Source organism: Nipponia nippon, unplaced genomic scaffold (assembly GCF_047370975.1).
Source record: "Nipponia nippon isolate SJK-2023a ecotype South Korea unplaced genomic scaffold, ASM4737097v1 scaffold_6, whole genome shotgun sequence".
In the NCBI taxonomy this organism is placed as follows: Eukaryota; Metazoa; Chordata; class Aves; order Pelecaniformes; family Threskiornithidae; genus Nipponia; species Nipponia nippon.
In genome coordinates, this window is record NW_028262380.1 from 6,313,966 (window position 1) to 6,331,691 (window position 17,726).

Below are 17,726 nucleotides of genomic sequence, written 5' to 3' on the forward strand. Positions count from 1 at the left end.
TTACCTCAAGAGCACCCCACTCACACCCGTAAGACTTCAACTGTGCTGCGGTGTCTCCGGTACGCCTCAGATCAACAGGCTGAGGGCCTCTGCTAGCATCCCATCCCCTGCTAGTACCCTGTCCCTCTAACCACGGCATGCCATCCCACCCCTTGTCACAGGCAAACCTGGTATCGACACCCTCCCCCTTCAAATCGAGTTTAAACCCCTGTCAATGAGCCCCGCAAGCTCCTGAGCAAAGAACCTCCTCCCCCTTTGCAAAAGGTGAACCCCAAGAGATGCCAGCAAGCCTGGTGCTGTGTAGGCCATCCCGTTATTGAAAAACACAAAATTATGATGTTGACACCAGCCACAGAGCCATGTATTAATGGACTGGATCCATCTGTTCCTTTCAATGTTCTTGCCCGCAACTGGAAGGACGGAGGAAAAAATAACCCGTGCTCCTGATTCCCTTACCAACCATCCCAAAGCCCTGAAGTCACTCTCAATAGCTTTTGGACTACGGGTTGCAGCTTCCTCTCCACCTACATGGAAGATCAATAATGGGTAGTAGTCAGAGGGCTGTACCAGGCTGGGAAGTTTCCTGGTGATGTCCTTAACCCGGGCCCCAGGGAGGCAGCAGACTTCCCTTTGAGAAGGGTTTGCCCGGCATATTGGGCACTCCGTCCCCTTCAGAAGGGAGTCACCTACAACTATAACCCTTGAAGCCAAGCCATTTGTTCTGCCATATGATGCTCTAGACGTCTGCCTCTCGTGTGAGCCTGCACTGACCCTCTTCCACGTTGGATGAGATGTCTGCAGCCTGAACCCAGACTGCCTGGTATCCATCAACACCCTCTGCCTCTGAGCTGTGCCATTCCCTGCTGGGAACAAGCCATCTGGTCTGTGACATCTTCATGGTGTTGATATGGATGTCTCTGAACTCCCAAAGCAATGGATGCCCTGTCCAAGACTCTACATGTGACTAAAATGACCTACTTTCCCCACTTGTCTGGATCTAAAAATCTTGTAAACAGGTTGCACAGAGCCTATTTCTGGCTTGGCAAATGCATGCTCTTCTCCACAGTGGACTTTTTTAACTGATGGTGCTTAAGATGATTTATGGGTTTCCAAGAGCCAAAGTTAAATCACATCACTGGGTTATTTTTGTATTATTATTCATGAAGCCTATTCAAAGCTCAATTCAAAGGGCATCTGTAAGCAGTTGGTGAAGAGCTGGAACCCCTACTGTAATAAATGAGTCATTTCTCAGTGGAAAACAAAAAACTTACTATGTCAGCAAGATGACTGCACATGGTAGAGCATTGAGAGAAAGACGAAATGGTATTAAGGGAATGGAAACACAAGGAAATCTTAAGAGAGACAGAGAGAGCAAAGTATATGGGTGGAAAGAGCCTCAGATGGAGTTGTATAAGGAATTGCTCTTATGAAGTTCTTCAAAAGCTCCAGAATGACAGGAAATAATCTGGTTTATAAAACTACTTTGCACCTCCCTTCACACCAAGCTTGCTTCAAAGACTGAATGGCCAGGTGCAGAAGAGGTGGTGCAGGGAGCCTCAAAGGCAAATGGGTCTTGTAGACATATTGATCCATGCATAGAGTAAACTTGCCAAGTCAGGATGTTATTTTCTAGAAACTACTTGGCTTGGAGCAGACCAGATGGCAGATGGGGCAGGTTTCCACATGAAGTTCAGTCCACCAGCCTGGTACCATTGTTCTCCAAGGAGAGAACAAGGATCCAGGTAGGAGCATTCAAAGTACCTATGCTAAGAAAAGCAGTCAGGAATATTTTTGTTTTCTTGCTTGACTGTCCATAACAAGTTTTTGATACTTAAGGACAAAAATTACTCTTGCACTGGGCAACGTCAGCCTTTCCTAAGCACTCCTGCCTGATGTTTGGTTAGAAAAATACAAAGTGGCCTCAGCTTTGTGTGAGCTAAATCTGAGCGAGGCTACCTCAGTGTCCATGCAGTCAGGGGAGTAACTGCTCTACAGGGGCTGCCAAATCAGAGCCAGGCAATCATCTGTCTGATACACAGTCCTAACAGCATCAAGGATGAAGGTAGACAACCTTCACAGTCGGCAGTCACACACTGTTGCTCACAGAAGGAAAGATTTCTTTCCAGGGCAGACCAAAGCTTGCTGACTTAGAAGCCAAGGCACAAAGGTTCATCTGCTTCTCAGGCAGGGCTCAGCTGGAGGTAGTTCAGTCTAATTTAAAATAACGAGGTGCTAATACCACCACTGGCTGCTAGCCTGTTAAAAAATATCCTTGGGCTCACAAAAACTTTCCCCATCTCAAAGAGGAGGTCTCCACTGTGTTCACCTTTGCAGCTGGCTCCTTCCGCTCCAGCTGTCTCCAACTCAGGCATTTCTACCAGCCCTCCTGCTGTGATGCCTATGCATTTGGAAACATGCTCCCTACTTATATTTTCAGGCCAGAGAAACCACTGATATTTTGTTGTTCTTAAAAGTATTGGTTCCTTTAACTCATAGTGCTTTTTTCAAGAAAATCTCCTGGCTGAAGTTTTTCCAGGTACTTCTGTATTTGTTCAGAGGTGTTTGCTTTCATCACTTTAGAATGCGTTTCATTAGGAGGGTCCTTGCTCTGGTATAACTAGGAAAGCCTGAATGATAGATTCACCTTTTACCGCACCACCTTGTGTTCATTTCTTTCAACAGAGGCTTTTTCATGGGGCTGATTATTTTCCCTTCTCTGAGCTCTTCTTATTGCTACCCTGTGCTTTCTCCAACAAGGTGATCAGAGTTATACTGGCCTCATGGCATGGGTCTCAAATTGACATGATGCTAACTGTGATATTTGCAAATCTGTTCTTAGTATAATCTACCATCTTGTTTGCTTTGGGGCCCTTTGTTGCCCACTAAGCAGAGGTTTTTTCACAGAGCTGCCAAAAATGACAACAGAGGCTCTTCTCCTGTGTGGTGGCTGCTACTGTAAACCCATCGTTCCATGTGGGTAACTCGAATGGCTCTCACTGGAGCAGGTAGCCCAGCAGATCAGCACCCGGCTCCACGAATGCAGCATTTTTAAATTTAACACCTCAGCTCTTTTGCAATGATCATGGATGTAATCCTTCACAATTACCTCCAAGTGGCACTTCCCCCATTCAAATGATTAATCTTGTGCAGGGACTGCCAGGAACACATCAAAGGAGGGAAAAAAGGAGGGATAAAATAAGAGAGCGAGCGAAAAGGGAAGAGAATACAAAGGAACTTCTGCATTATCTTCTTTGTCTCCCTGCCTCCCTTATTTTTCCTATCAGAATTATAAATATGGCCAAAAATGTGCAGGTTGTTTACAAAAAATGCTGAAATAGTTTGCAACAGCAAAGGTGATGAATGGGTCCCAGGAAGGTGCAGCGTAGGAGTGAAGGACCCTTCAGGACCACAGAGCTATGTTTCATGCTACCTTCCACATCACACTGGTTGGGCTTCTCATTTCCCACTGTAGAGTGAACCAGAACATGATTTCTTCATATTTCTAGTTTCAATATACCCATGTCCAGCCTCTACCCACCTGTCCATGCACCACTATTGTCACTTCTGTAGCTCTTTTCCTTCCTTTTCCATCCTTGCCAATGATCTCCAAACAACTTGGACCAATGGTCAATATCAGGGCTCTTCTCACAGACAACCACTCACCTGCATCCTCACACTTGGAATAGAAAACACTGTGGATGTTGCTGCATCAATGATTCTGCAGGTTTTGTGCTTTGTGCTAGCAGGCTGGTCATGCCCTGAGGGCCAGCATTTTGAAAGTTTTTCCCTAGACAACAGCACTCAAACATCACATCCTCTCTCAAACGCTTGGCATTCCAAAGGAAAAACTTTTGGCACCTTGCAGAGAATCCATTCTCCTTTCCTGCAGCCATCCTAGCTGACATTCTCTACATGTCTCCAGTTTAATGTCACCTCCTTCTGAGCATGAGTACTTTAGTCATGATAAGGACTCACCATACTATTTACAAGGGCATTTGTGCTCCCTCTCCTGGAAGTACAGCTTGGGAACACCAGTGTCCTCTTTACGGCTGCATCATACCAATGGCCTGGCCAGATACTGCCATTAACCTAGACACTCCTGTACCTCTTTCTGTGCCATAGCATTTGGGTTCTGAGAAGGTTGGTCCTTGTCCATGGAGAGAACTGCTGAATAAATCTTTATGTACCAGGGTGAAGGGAGGTGAAGAGCTCTGTGGCTCCTTGCTAGCGTGACCTGTTGTGACACATGTACATCCTATGATGACACATGTACATCCTATGATGTGATTGCACACCTGGACAGTCCCTGAAAACTGATAGTATGGACAGATCCAGCCCTGCCTAAATCTGACTGCCTTCATGCAGCTGTTCTGGTGGGAAAAAGCACCTACATAGAAGGTGAGATGGCAGCACAGGATTGATGAGGAACGGAAATTTTAACGCCAAACCAGTGTTAAGCAAGCATGAATTAGAGAGGAATGCAAAGTCCTTACCCAAGGCAGGAGGGAGACCACTAATGCAGACTCTCACAGAGAAAAGAAAGGTGAACTCTTCCAAAAACATGTAAAAATCCACCACAACCAGTGGCCACCCAGTTATCCTACAGTGCCTGCTTCTATGTCCTGTTTACTGCAAGGTCCCTTCTTGCTGTGCCAGATTTGTAGGTGTGCACAAAGATAGATGTGCCCCCACTAACTCGGTATTTGGAAGATTACCAAGTCCCCTGCGCTGGTTCAGGGTGTTTCAGCAGAGAATATGGCAGGGTCTTACCAGTCCCTCACACTCAGGAAATGAGCTGGAACAGGAGCTTCTGGAACTCATGTTTTCTCAGGAGCTTGGCACAGGCAGCTTTCCACTACTCCAGCCAACGGGCTCTAAAGGGATGGATCACTTCAGATAAGATAACCTGCAAAGATATGACCATAATCCTTACTAGCTAACCGTGGGAAACGGCTTTTCTGGTCACTGATGTGATTTCACGATGAGCCCAGGACATGTGCAGAGCTCATCAGGAATGAACAGAATGTGACGCCCTAACGTTATCTGGGCCTCAGCAAAGTGTGATTGTCTGATGGGTTTGCTGAACTGGCTGCCCTCATTGAAGAGAGGCAAACAAAGGAATACATTTTTCTAGTTCTGGTCCAGTCTAGTGGTGGACCTCATCCCCTAAACCACTGAAGTCAATGGGAACATTTCCCATAACATCAGTTCTTTGGTCCCCTTTGGTCCCTGTATGGACAACTTGTTTCATGAAGCACTGCTGTGTGTAAAACACACAGAGGAAGGGACAAGTCTTTTAATATCTCATTTACATCTTCCTGAGGTGTGGAGTTAATCAAATGAAAGAAAAGCCAAGAAATTCACTGGACATATTTTTACAAGTGCCACCTTCAGAGAGGATGGGTCTGGGGAGTAAAACTGAGCCTGAAGCAGAAGCATGACTTTCGTATTAACTGTGATGGGCAAGAGCGGTAGGATTTTTTTTCTTTTCTTTTGGCACAGCTTAAAGATGAGTCACTTCACTTCTAGACCAGGCAATGAGTACTGAAGAACAATCAGGCTCTACCAAAAGAGACAATTCAAGTGTCCATATAGACAAAGAGCTTAAAATACCTAAGCTCTACTGGGGATGCTCCAGAATCAGGCTGCAAGCACGAAACAGAAGTGCAGGATTACAGTGGGGACAGAAAGCAGAGAAGAGCAGCTACACTTTAAAATCGCAGCTTTGTGAAACAAATGCTGCTGCCAGCCTGGGCTTGCTGCAGTGACCTCGTAGGTGACCCTGCTTTGGGCAGGAGACCAAGCTAGAGGCCTCCTGAAGTCTTTTCCCAGCTTGTATTATCCTATGATTCCTCAGCCACTCACCTGCTGCCATCTGGGTTGTGTACTTAGCTGGAGTTTCCCTGGCATAAAGTGTTGGTAGACTTTGGTTAAAGCTCTCCAAGAACAGTTATCCATGTTACAAATCCAGACCACTATTTTGCACGCTTTGCAGGCTCAAACAAAACAAAAGACACATTAGGAGTGAGCCCTGGGATGATATATCGAAGTTTGCAGAATAAAAATTACTTAACAGGTGTGTGGGTGTTGAAAGCCAGAAAGAACCGTCATGGCCACTGAGCGTGACCTCCTGAACCATGGGCGAAAGCATTTTAGCAAGCACTTCTTTGCAACGATCACTTTGCCCATAAATGCAGAAGCATTGCAAACACCTTCAGAAGGTGAGATAGATACTTTAAGATCTTAACCCCTTAAGAAGATGCCAGTGTAGGAAAGAGGCACTGAAATCCTTTTGCAGACCCCGGTGCTTGCTTATTAACCACAAAAGGAAAAAGGAGGCCCCAACTATGATTTCGGACCTCAGAGAAAAGCCTTTTCTTCTCCAGCCATCCCTGTTCTCTCCACAGGGCTCACAACCTGCAATTAAGGCTGGGTCTGGAGTTCACATTAAACTGAAAAGGGCTGTAAGACCAACCCAGACTTAAATAATTTCTTAAACCTCTTGGTGATGAAAAGTGACACAACATACCCTTTATGTCACAGGCTCAGGAGGAATTTGAAAACACTTCTAATATTTTGCCAGTTGAATAAATACATTAATAGCCAAACACAAAAAACCAGACTGAACACACTGGTCTGGCAGCACAGACCTCCTCAACAGCTGTAAAGCATGGAAACATAGATGCTGGTCACTTTGGTCAGACAGGCAGCTTGACAGACAGACAGACTTACAAAAGAGGAAGCTAGTTAATGGATGTATCCTTCTCTATGTCAAAATTCACACACACTCCTCTTTTATTTTTAATTCAGTAACATTACAAATAGGATTCAGCTCCAGAGACACCCACATTTTGGCATCCAGATACAGGAGTTAGCTGGTTGTTTAAGCTAAGTCTCAATGGAGATCTAAGGGTCAAGTCAGCAACGAGCTGATGCCAGTTTGGATGTCCCAGGCTGCCCTCCCTGGCCTCCCTCTGCTCTCCTTTAGCCCGTGAGTCTTCCATAGATGCTGTATCATATTCACAAGCCCCATGTGGAAGTTTTGGCTACTTGGCACCTCCATGTGGGAAGCTGAATCCCACTCCTACATTTGGCAAAAGCTGGATTTAAGCGCCTGAATCTGGAGCTGAGCAAAACCATTCTCTTCCCCTTCTGTGCCAACTGTTGACACCGTCAGATATCTCTTCCCCTTCTGCTCCATCTTACTACCTCCAGAAATCCCAACTAAGGAATCATTTGCTAGTTTGTAATGTTTCTAAAGAGTTTTCAGGCTCTTTAGGGGAAAAAAAATCAATTCCTAGATAAATCATTAATAAGCAGGATACCAATATCCTTATTCCTGATGAGCAGGATTTAAGCTGTCCCGTGTGTGGAAGTAGTAGTTCAAATCTAGGTCTGCTTCTTCAATATTTTGCACGAGAGGGCTTTGTCAGGCCATAAGAAAGAGAGCAGGAATGGTCTGATGCAAACAGTAGCTGAACCAGAGGTCATCGGTGGCTCAAATGAGTCATCAGACTTTGTAGCCTTCTGCTCTCGAGCAACATTCTGCTACCTGGCAGCCGTTCCTTAGAGCCGCATCTGTGGAGAACATCATTTTCCAATCCTAAGGCTGGAATTCACTTTTCTAATCAGAAAAAGAGATGCATATAACAAATAAGTGAACAGGATAAAAATATTCCCAAATCAAATGCCAACAAGCTGCTAATCTCACCCTCTCTTTAATCACCTGGTTCATTCAGCTAAGTCAAACAATGCTCTCACTGGAAAGAGTCCAGGCTCCACAGTGTTTGCAAAATCTCCACAAACCTGAGCTCTCAGGGTACATTAGTGTTGGGTATTTCTGCAGCCACATGGGAACAGGGTGTTTTATAGGCCTGAAAGGAGCCAGAAACTTGGGTTTGCTTTTCACATGGGCTAACGGCCCAGAACAGCCTGCCCTACATCATCCTTCCCTCCTCAGGAAACTTCCAGCTAACCATCCTCTTTGCCTGTGAAAGACTGATATGGGAAAACTACTGGGCAAGGAGAAAAGCTTTTAAACTTGCAATGCTTTCTTTGCGCAGAACGATGCATGCAGGCTATCTCTTTCCCCTGTTACAGTGCAGGCACAGAAGCAGGTTAGAAAGCAACAAAGTGCCGCTCTCCACCTGGAAACCATCTCTTCCCACCAGGTAACCCTCAGACCTGAGGTAGCTGACTCACATCAACTAAAGAGGTTTAGTCAGGAAAGCAACTTCTCTGTTTCTTCCATGTTCATGGCCAGGTTGCTTGATGGTTTCAAAGATGGGAAACTGCTGCAAGGGTTAGAAGGGTCCTCAAACCTCCAGCTCTCTAACCTTATAAAAAAATGTTTTCTTGCTTATGCCCTTGCCAAAAGGAACTCTTCAAAAGGATTTTATGGCTATGTCCATCTCCAGACTATGCAATGTAGTTCACCTGATTTAAGTTTCTGAGCTCTTAGGTTGCAGGCAAGTCAGGTTTGCAAGATTTTCTCCACAGCCCTAGGGTAAGAGCTACCAGACTGCCAGTCCCAATGAGGATATGGTCATTGCAATAGGCTGGCAACCTCACAGGGACACTTGCCTCCTGGAACCAGGCATTGAAGAAGCAGGATTAAATGACAAGGCACGCAACAAGAACTTGAGAGATGGCAGTATGGCTTTTGGTCCAAACCTTAGGCTGACTTCCTCTAATCCAAACCAACTTCAAGCTTCTGCATGACTGACATTCAGGTGATCCTTATAGTCAAGAGAAATGAAACAAACCCCAGTTCATTACAACTATCCTCTGAAAAAAAATAGTTTCAAGCTGTAAATCCCAGCACAGAGATTCTAACAACATAAAAACAATCTATCCAGGAGATGTTCTCCCCATCCTGCTAGCATTATTCACACATTAAATCAGAACTGACAACGCAATCTTTTCAGCTGAGCTGTTCTCATTCTTCTTTTTTATCATGATGAAATAATGCCCCTTTTTAACAACTTCCAAATGTTCATACTGATGCATTATTGACGTGACAATGCAGATTTCTAAGATAATGATGACCTTGATTTTTTTCAAAGCAGTAAATAGACAGGATGTTAATGAATTGGAGAAGTATTAAAAATTTGTTTCGCAAAAGGAAATGTTTTTAACTATATAAACCGTCGCAACAACTATTGATTGCATTTCCACCACAACAAGGCAGGTGGAGGCTGATTTATGACAGCAACCCACCCTAACTATCTAACCAGATTTAATATAGTTGCCATCCCGTGACACAATGATGTATATTTTTGTGGCAATCTAGAAAATAATTTGCAAGGAGTAACAGTTCGTTCTTCAGCCATCAGCCATAAAGCTGTCAGGGGAGGGTCTCAAGCACTGTCTGTGGGACAGTGATGTAGCGAGGACGGCAAAACCTCATGGGCTGGGGGGAGAATGGGGGGATCTCAAATTTATGGATATGAGCATTTTCAAGAGACTGTGTTGTTACTGGTTTTATTTTAACCATAAACCAAAGGTAACAAAGTCTCCATAAGAATACACAGTGTTTACCAAACCTCACTTTTCACTGTCTGACAATAAAATTCAAATGGGGCCTTACTGTGTAAGTTGACAACGTAGTATTTAGTTGTCTGGAGATAGCTGGGAAACAGCTTTCCCTCTGGGAATCCTGAGGTCAAGTTTAAGGAGAGAAGAGGAAGGTAAAAGGAAAGTTTCTGTTCACTTCTTTTCCTTCTTCACATGAAACATTTTGGTTTTAGTTAAAGCTGAGCAAAACTCTAATAACAATACTGAAGTCATTAGGAAAACACAATCTCTTCCAGCCCGAAATGCTTTACAAGGTTTCTTTGAGCATTTGTCCTGGTTTCAGCTGGGATAGAGTTAATTTTCTTCTTAGTAGTTGGTATAGTACTGTGTTTTGAATTTAGGATGAGAATAACGTTGATAACACACTGATGTTTTGGTTGTTGCTAAGTAGTGCTTACACTGGTCAAGGACTTTTCAGCTTCCCATGCTCTGCACAAGAAGCTGAGAGGGGGCACAGCCAGGGGGCCTGACCCAGACTGGCCCAAGGGCTATGCCACACCGTATGGCGTCATGCTCAGTATATAAGCTGGGGGAAGAAGAAGGAAGGGGAGGACGTTCAGAGTGATGGCGTTTGTCTTCTCAAGTCACCGTTACGCGTGATGGAGCCCTGCTTTCCTGGGGATGGCTGAACACCTGCCTGCCCATGGGAAGCAGTGAATGAATTCCTTGCTTTGCTTTGCTTGCGTGCACGGCTTTTGCTTTACCTATTGAACTGTCTTCATCTCAACCCATGAGTTTTCTCACTTTACTCTTCCGATTCTCTCCCCCATCCCACCGAGGGGGGGAGTGAGCGAGCGCCTGGGTGGTGCTTAGTTGCTGGCCAGGGTTAAACCACGACAGCATTTTTGCCTGAAGAGGATCTGGGGGTCCCCGAAAACTGATGGAGAAAGAAACAGCACTTACTTCATACCCAGCTGCCAGCCTGTGTCACCCAACGCAGAACTACCTCAGCAGGCAGGGCTCAGATACTTGGATGGAGGTGGCTGATACACCTGGGGGCCCCTTGCTTGGGGTCACCCTTGGGTGACAACAGAGATGGCAACGTGCTTCATGGGGCTGGTTCTAGAAAGACTGTCCACAGCATCTCCTCGGGAGGGTCTGCTAGAGAGGGTCTTGCCAGGGGAACAGAGCCAAAGGGATAAGGGTAAGGCAACAGCATGACTTAAGTGCCTTCAGGAAGAACACCCGTGTTCACAGGCTGCTGTGACACAAAAAATGGTGCAGGAGATGCCCTGCAATACGTACGTGGCTTTGCAGATCCAGCCACCACCTTCACTCTTGGGCTGGCAGGCTTATAAGGAAGATCCCGCTGGATGAGAAGCCTGTTTTCTACCCAGTCCTCATTAAGTGCCTCATGCAAGAGAATTTCTACCTATTTATCATAAGCAGAGCTAATAAATACCTTGACAAGCATTTTCTTCTGTGCTTCAACCTAGACTGTGTTAAATAGATGAGCAGTAAATACAGACAACTCCCCCTCCACCATTCCCCTGCTGCCTTCCCTCTTCTGTCTCTGAGGCTCTCCAACACCCCCATTTCATGAGGGTTTGGGTTTTTTTCTTTCATTTTTGCATATTGTTATATCACCCCCATTTGGGGTACACTGGCTTCTCCACCAAATCTCAAAGTAAATCTGGTCCACAGAAGCACTAATACATCCAGAGATGCTCCAAGCAAGCTTCAAGGTGGAAAGCAAAGAGGACAGGAGGGCTGCAGGTGCCCGCTTCAGGCTGAGTGACTGGCACTGCAGCAGGTTTCCCTAGGGAAAAATCCATATTTGCAGCCTCTAAGGATGCCGTATTTCCCAGAAGCAAAAAAAATGAACGAACCACAATGACAACAAACCCTAAAGTTAACCACAGAACACAGCCCCTGCTGGAAACAAACTGAGCGTATTTTCTTTAGTTGACTAATTCTTGTTTATTTTTTGAAGGCTGCTGCTATAAAATTCACAATCCAATTACAATTTCCAGGCTGAAAGAATGGCTTCTAATTATATTGTTTTCCAGCATTGCTAGAATCATTGCAAGAGTGGATTAATGCTGTATGATTTCATTCCCTGTACAAGAATCAGATCTCAACGTTCTCAAATGATTTATAAAAGACACACTAAATAAACTATTAACAGTCTTTTTGCAACAGAAATGGGCTGAACCATAAACAGGACAAATTGAAAAATACAGATTTGCTCTTGTGTTCCAATGCATCAGAAATGAGGATCACACAGCGCATACTGAGTATAAACGGTATGAACGTGAAATTGCAAGGAAAACTTGGGTGACACTTGAAATGTGGGACTGGGCTTCAGGAGAGCTGGCTTGGTGTCTGGCCTGGCAGAAACCTTCAACGTGACTTTGGGTAAGTCACTCGGCCAAGAAGAGGAGGAGCGCATCTCCAGACAGAGCCAACTGAGTTGTCCTCCCGGTGTAGCTGCCTCCATGAAGGTGCGAACACCTGTGCCTTGGGTGTCTAAGTTTCTGTTATAAGCAGTAGAGACCAATGATCAAATGTGGATCAACGACCAAACGTGTCTACGTGACTGTTTCAGAGGTTCTGCTGTCCTTGCCTTGTTTCTCATATGCGTTCCCCAAGCACCCAGTTCTGCCGTGTGTCTAAACTTTGGGAGATGGATATGGATCTTGCCCCAAATTCCATGTTTCAGGACAGGGCTGAATCAGAGTCTAGGCTGGTATCTATGAAGCTTCGGCTGGATTTACTCCCAATTCATCTATACTGTGGGAAAGAAAAAAAATTTAGTGCCTGTCTTGAACAAACAACAGTTGCCTACAGAAAGATAAATAAAATATATCCAGTTAAATGACTGAAGTGATTGGAGATGAGATCTCCCGCCTATTGCTTCTCCTCCTTGCAGCTAGAGCTCATTAACAGTAAGACTTGCAGTCTGAAAGCAGAACAAGAAAGGAGAGGACGACCTTGAGCAAGACACAGTCCTTCAGGCTGTGAATCCTTCAGAGACACTTTTGCATGCAGGTGCATGCACACATCTGTTTCCACATACGCAGCAGCTGTTTTCAAACACAGCTCCTAGCCTGCAAGACCCCTTGCAGCCTCTTCCATGCAAGGCCTGACACCAAAGACCCTGAACCAAATGGGTCTCATCCTACGGCTCACGCCCAGAGAAGTGGGATTGGTCCGATCCCCAATGGCACTGCTCACCCGTTGCCCTGGTACCTTCAATGTACAGGGCCTGGGGGACACAGCAGTGTGGAAGGTGCTTTTCTTCCAAGGAGCTCAATCTCCTCCTGCTTCTCTCTAGGGAGTCAGCAGTTGGTGACTATTTCATGGGGTTTTTTTATTATGCACTGGTTGGGTTTGGGTTTTTTGGTTTTGGTTTTTTTTTTTTTGCGTGCTGTTGTAAATTTAAAAATTCCTTTTAGGTCTGACAAGTTGTTTCTCTGCTCCCTAACAGCCCTACCTCTTCTCCTCCTCTTCTGCCCTCCAGCCTTGGGCAACTGAATAAAAGCAAAGAAAGCAAAGTCAGAATTGCTAAGCCCTTGAAGAAACAGTCTAAGCCATTTCTTGTCCATTTTAAAATGAAGATAGGTATTTGTCTCAGGCAGGTCCCGTTTGACTGCCAAGGCCACACAGCTCAGACAAAATTACTCATACCAGCCTGAAAAACAAGAAGAAATTTCAACATCACGGGCATGCTGAGAACACAGGGAGGAAAACCAGCTAGGTTCTTTACCACCTCTCTCCAACTCACATAAAAGGATATGATCATAAATCAATATAACATCCAGAAAGAATAAAGTAGTAGTGTTTTGTTTTCATCTGCTATTTATCCAGCACATTCTGAGCCCCTGAGTTGCAGAGCGGGAACCAAAACTATGTTTTAGTGTCAAAACCTGCCACCTAGAGAGCAAAACTGCAAATGAAAAGAAATAGGTTTGTAGGTTGGGGTTTTTTTAAAAGCAACTATCTCTGTACATCGTACAGATGTGCTGAAAACTATAAATTCGCTGTGCTGTCTTTTACAGCAACAAAACAGATTTTAAGAGACCCTTAATTATGTATCTGCACAGCACAGACATCGTTATAGGCTATTGCACCTACTCACAGCACAAACACTGCTGTGTGGTTTAGGGATTATAGGACAGAAAAACACTCTTTCTCCCAGTTCTATAAATTTATGTGGTTTGTGCAAACAAAGACCAATTTCTTTCCTTCTCCTCTGAGATCACAGAACTGTTGCCGAAAGCAAGTCAGTCTTTAATGAGAAGTTTTGGGCGCTTTGAGTGGCAGTGAACTGTCTGGGTCCGAGTCTGCCAGTGAGCTGTGGATGCTCAGCAGGTCTGACAAATATCAGGCTGAAGACACCACAGGCCAGAAAGCCTAGGCTGGAACCACCAATAAAATAAAATTAAAAAAATTTTAAAAAAAAATAAAAAAATCACCGCACACTTCTGAGGAAGTTTCCTGAGGTTTTTAACTGGAGCAAAACTTTCAGATTTCCACTTCTAGGGAAATAACCTGTTTGCATCTCAAACTCAAACGGAAAAAGTTGCCAATTTCCTTTTGAAAACAGAAAGTGTTTCAGCATTTCTGAGTAAAGAAACATTTCCAGAACTGTAGATTTTGATTCCAAGTCAACTCAACACCAAACCATATTCCCACAGGTAGGAAGAAAGGGGATATATCAAAGTAACCCCCCCAAAAAATGCTACGTATCAGGTTTTAATGCCTGCACAAATCATCTCCATAACATATCCAGCCTCAGGGCTCCCATGCTTCGATATACTGACCATGTAGAAAAAATGGGAAGGGGGAAGGAAGAGAGGAAGGTGAGACATTACTATAAATTCAGAATAGCGAATTACTCTTTATCGTGAATTACCTTACTTGGGCTGCACAGAGCAAAGGTTGGATGCAAGTTGAACACCAGTTCCCATATGTGCTGCTGCCTATAGCAACTCACGCACCTTAACTACAGGAGGCCAAGGTACCACCCAGCGCCGGGATGTACCTCCGGTAGCGAAATACAGTTTAATCCCTCAGTACATAAGTCAGGAGAACTAATTATGGAATAATATGGCCAAAGACATGTAGCATAACCCCGTTTGATTGATAGTGGGGTACTGCAAGTTGATGTCCAAGAGACGTTTTGGTTTTGGTGTTACAACGTCTGTGGAAAACATCAAACCTGGACTCTCTCCCCTCTTCGCCAGCTATTTCTAGTCGCCATGAAGCCAGGGGCTGCCTCAGCACTCCCAACCCTGTACAGATGCTCTGGGAGACATAAACCACCCTGAACCTGCTGCCTGCTGGGTGTCCACAGCAGCACAACTCCTCCTATTGCTGCCTTGAGAAATCACCAGCAGGCTCCTGCCCCGGTTGTCAGACTTGCACATCGACCCTCTTACAAAAAGCTTTAATCTAATCCTGACCAGTGACAGGCAGCGGGAAAGGGCCGGCACGGCGATGGTAAACTGAGCAAATTATTATGTTAGCGCAGGTAACACTTAATTCCGCAGTTTCAACACAATCAAGAGCTTATTCTTTGGGCATCGCAAGTCAGCTACCGCTTTGAAGCCACCAACACAGAAGCCAGCCCCTGAGGTTCTTTTTGAAATCGCTATTACACCTCCCAGGGCTCAGATCCTGGCATTTTCTGGCCCAATTTGCTCTGCCCTCACCCCTCACTTGGCTTCGACCAGGGGATCCAATCACTAGACCTGCCGGGGCCCGGGGCCCGAATCCGCGCGGAGGTCGGTCACCACCCCGGGCTGAAGGACAACCTGACCCCGTAGGTACTTCCACTCTACCTAATTAGCAGCCTTCTGCCAGAGTGCAGCCTCTAATCCGCTTGTACCGGTGGGGCCCATTAGTGAGTGCTCCTCTCCTCACCTTAAAGCTTGAAATCTATTGTTTGATCTGCAAAGAATTAAGTTGCATCTTTGATTCGATTAAAACCACCTAGGTCGACTCAATACAGCAGCCGACCAATTTTAATTAGCGCTGCGCTAGGGCCCTGTGGAATTGCAGTCCACCGCAGAAGGAAGCAGGTAAGCGAGAGGATAAAAAGTAGCACATCCAAAAAATGGGACGGCTTGAAGAACTGTGGTGAAGCTCAGAAACCATGACAACAGTGACTGAGAAATCCACCACTAATCATCTCAGTAATCCCATGCGGTTTTAAGAACATCTTGGCATTGGAGTATGGAGCTGATCACCCTTCCCCAGCCTCTCCTGCCCTCTCACCTCCAGTGCACAAAGGAGACCTTAGCTGACCAAAGGAATTGGCATCAATGTTTTCTTCTGTTTTCATCAGTGAGCGTCAATGAAGCGAATCTTAAGAAATCCCCTTGCTCGAATCTCGCATTAGAGCACCTTTTAAGTACAAAGGTACAGAGAGTAACTTACCACTGCCTTCCCCCAAAATATTACTAACAAAACATCCATCCTGGAAAACAGCATAAACACAGAAGAAGAAAAAAATCAGGCATAAATACATTTTAAAAAACACAAAAGGCATAGTATTCATTCGGTGTGACAGACCTCTTTAATCAACCTCAAAAAAACCAAAATTAACATCATTAAACTCAAGGAGCACCACTAGTGAGAGCACTAGGTATCATCCAAAGACATACATTGCCCAGTAAGAGAAAAAAAAGCATGATGTGGATCTACAGCCTCTTCTCTTTGTTCAAGGAAATCAGCGTGGCCATGAATTCCCCCGACCAAAATGCACACTTAGAATTCAAACTGAACATCCAGAATTTATCCCTCAAAAGTGCAAGTGATTTATGGACAGACACCGCTGCCAGGGCTCGATCAAGGAAAAAAAGGACTATTTCATAAAATTTAGTGGGAACTCAAACAGTAACATTAGCAACGTTTCTCTTGCGTGTAATAACTACTTACTAAGTTATAAAGTAGCAACAGGTTTAAGGCTCAACACTAACCTAACTTTTGCCTTTAAAAAAAATAAATAAATGAACAATTTTCCAGATCAGATTACTCAAAATATTCACAAGTCCATATGGTATTGAACAGACGTGAATGTCTTCCGCAGAGACATTGTCATTAGCAATGTAAAAGGCTCCGATGATATCTGTCAAGTGCACGTTTTTAGGCAGCAAGAGAAAACTGCGAGAACTAAGCCTTTCTATCAGCCAAGGTCAGGTTTCTTCCCACCCTTAGGCGATGCTCGGTTCCAGGCTCGTACCGACCGCTTCCCCCGGCTCAAACAGCACCAGACGGCCGCTGCAAACACGAGAATCAAGGCCGTATTTTTAAACCCATACTCAAATTTCAAGACATGCGGAAACGCTTTCTCAGGGGACAACGGTCATTGGAGTTTATGGCTGTCTTCTGAAATACCTGGCGCGTCTCAAAGAGCTTCCATGGAGCAATCCCTAGCAGGAAACGTACCACACAACTGTCCTGGAAGGTCAGCTGTTGTAACACTGGTGGCAATGACAAAATTCAGGGAGTTCATCAAGAAGCATTACCCACCCCACAAGAGGTGCTGTGGAGAAGCCCACCACTACGATGACTTACTTTGATTAGCAGGCCCATAAGAAGACAGGCTGCAATATTCTGACATTCAAGGGTGAAGAATTGCACTCTTACACAGACTGAGGCATGTTAGCACTGGTATTTCTCTAGTTAAAGGGCACCGTTCAGTCCTTCTGCTCCAGATTTAATCAGGCACCACCAGAAAACTGAGCAGATCTGGTAAGAAAATTCCTATCTGTTGTCATAGTCTTTATCAAATGATTTACCACGCAGTACTGCTTCCAACTGCCTAGTGATAGGATGTCAGGTTCATTTTAGTAAATCCCACCAAGGTGAATAATACAGCGTCTGGCCTCTGTATCCTAAGGCCTACATCATCTGACTGATGCCTGATCGTATACGAAGCATATTAATACATTCAGCGCAGCGGAGATATGACCTGTCCTTTTATGCATTTCATCAGGGCTTAGCTCTAGGAACTGTAAATGTCGGCATCAAGATACCTGCCTACTGCTTGCATTAGGAAGAGAAATTCCACAGGCATTTGAGTAAGAAAGCTAAGAACAGTTTTAAACAAATAACGACACGAGTTTTCGTAACAGCACCTTTATGGAACACAAGGTTAGCTTTAGACAAATGCCAGGTTACATGAACTTGCAGTCCGCTAT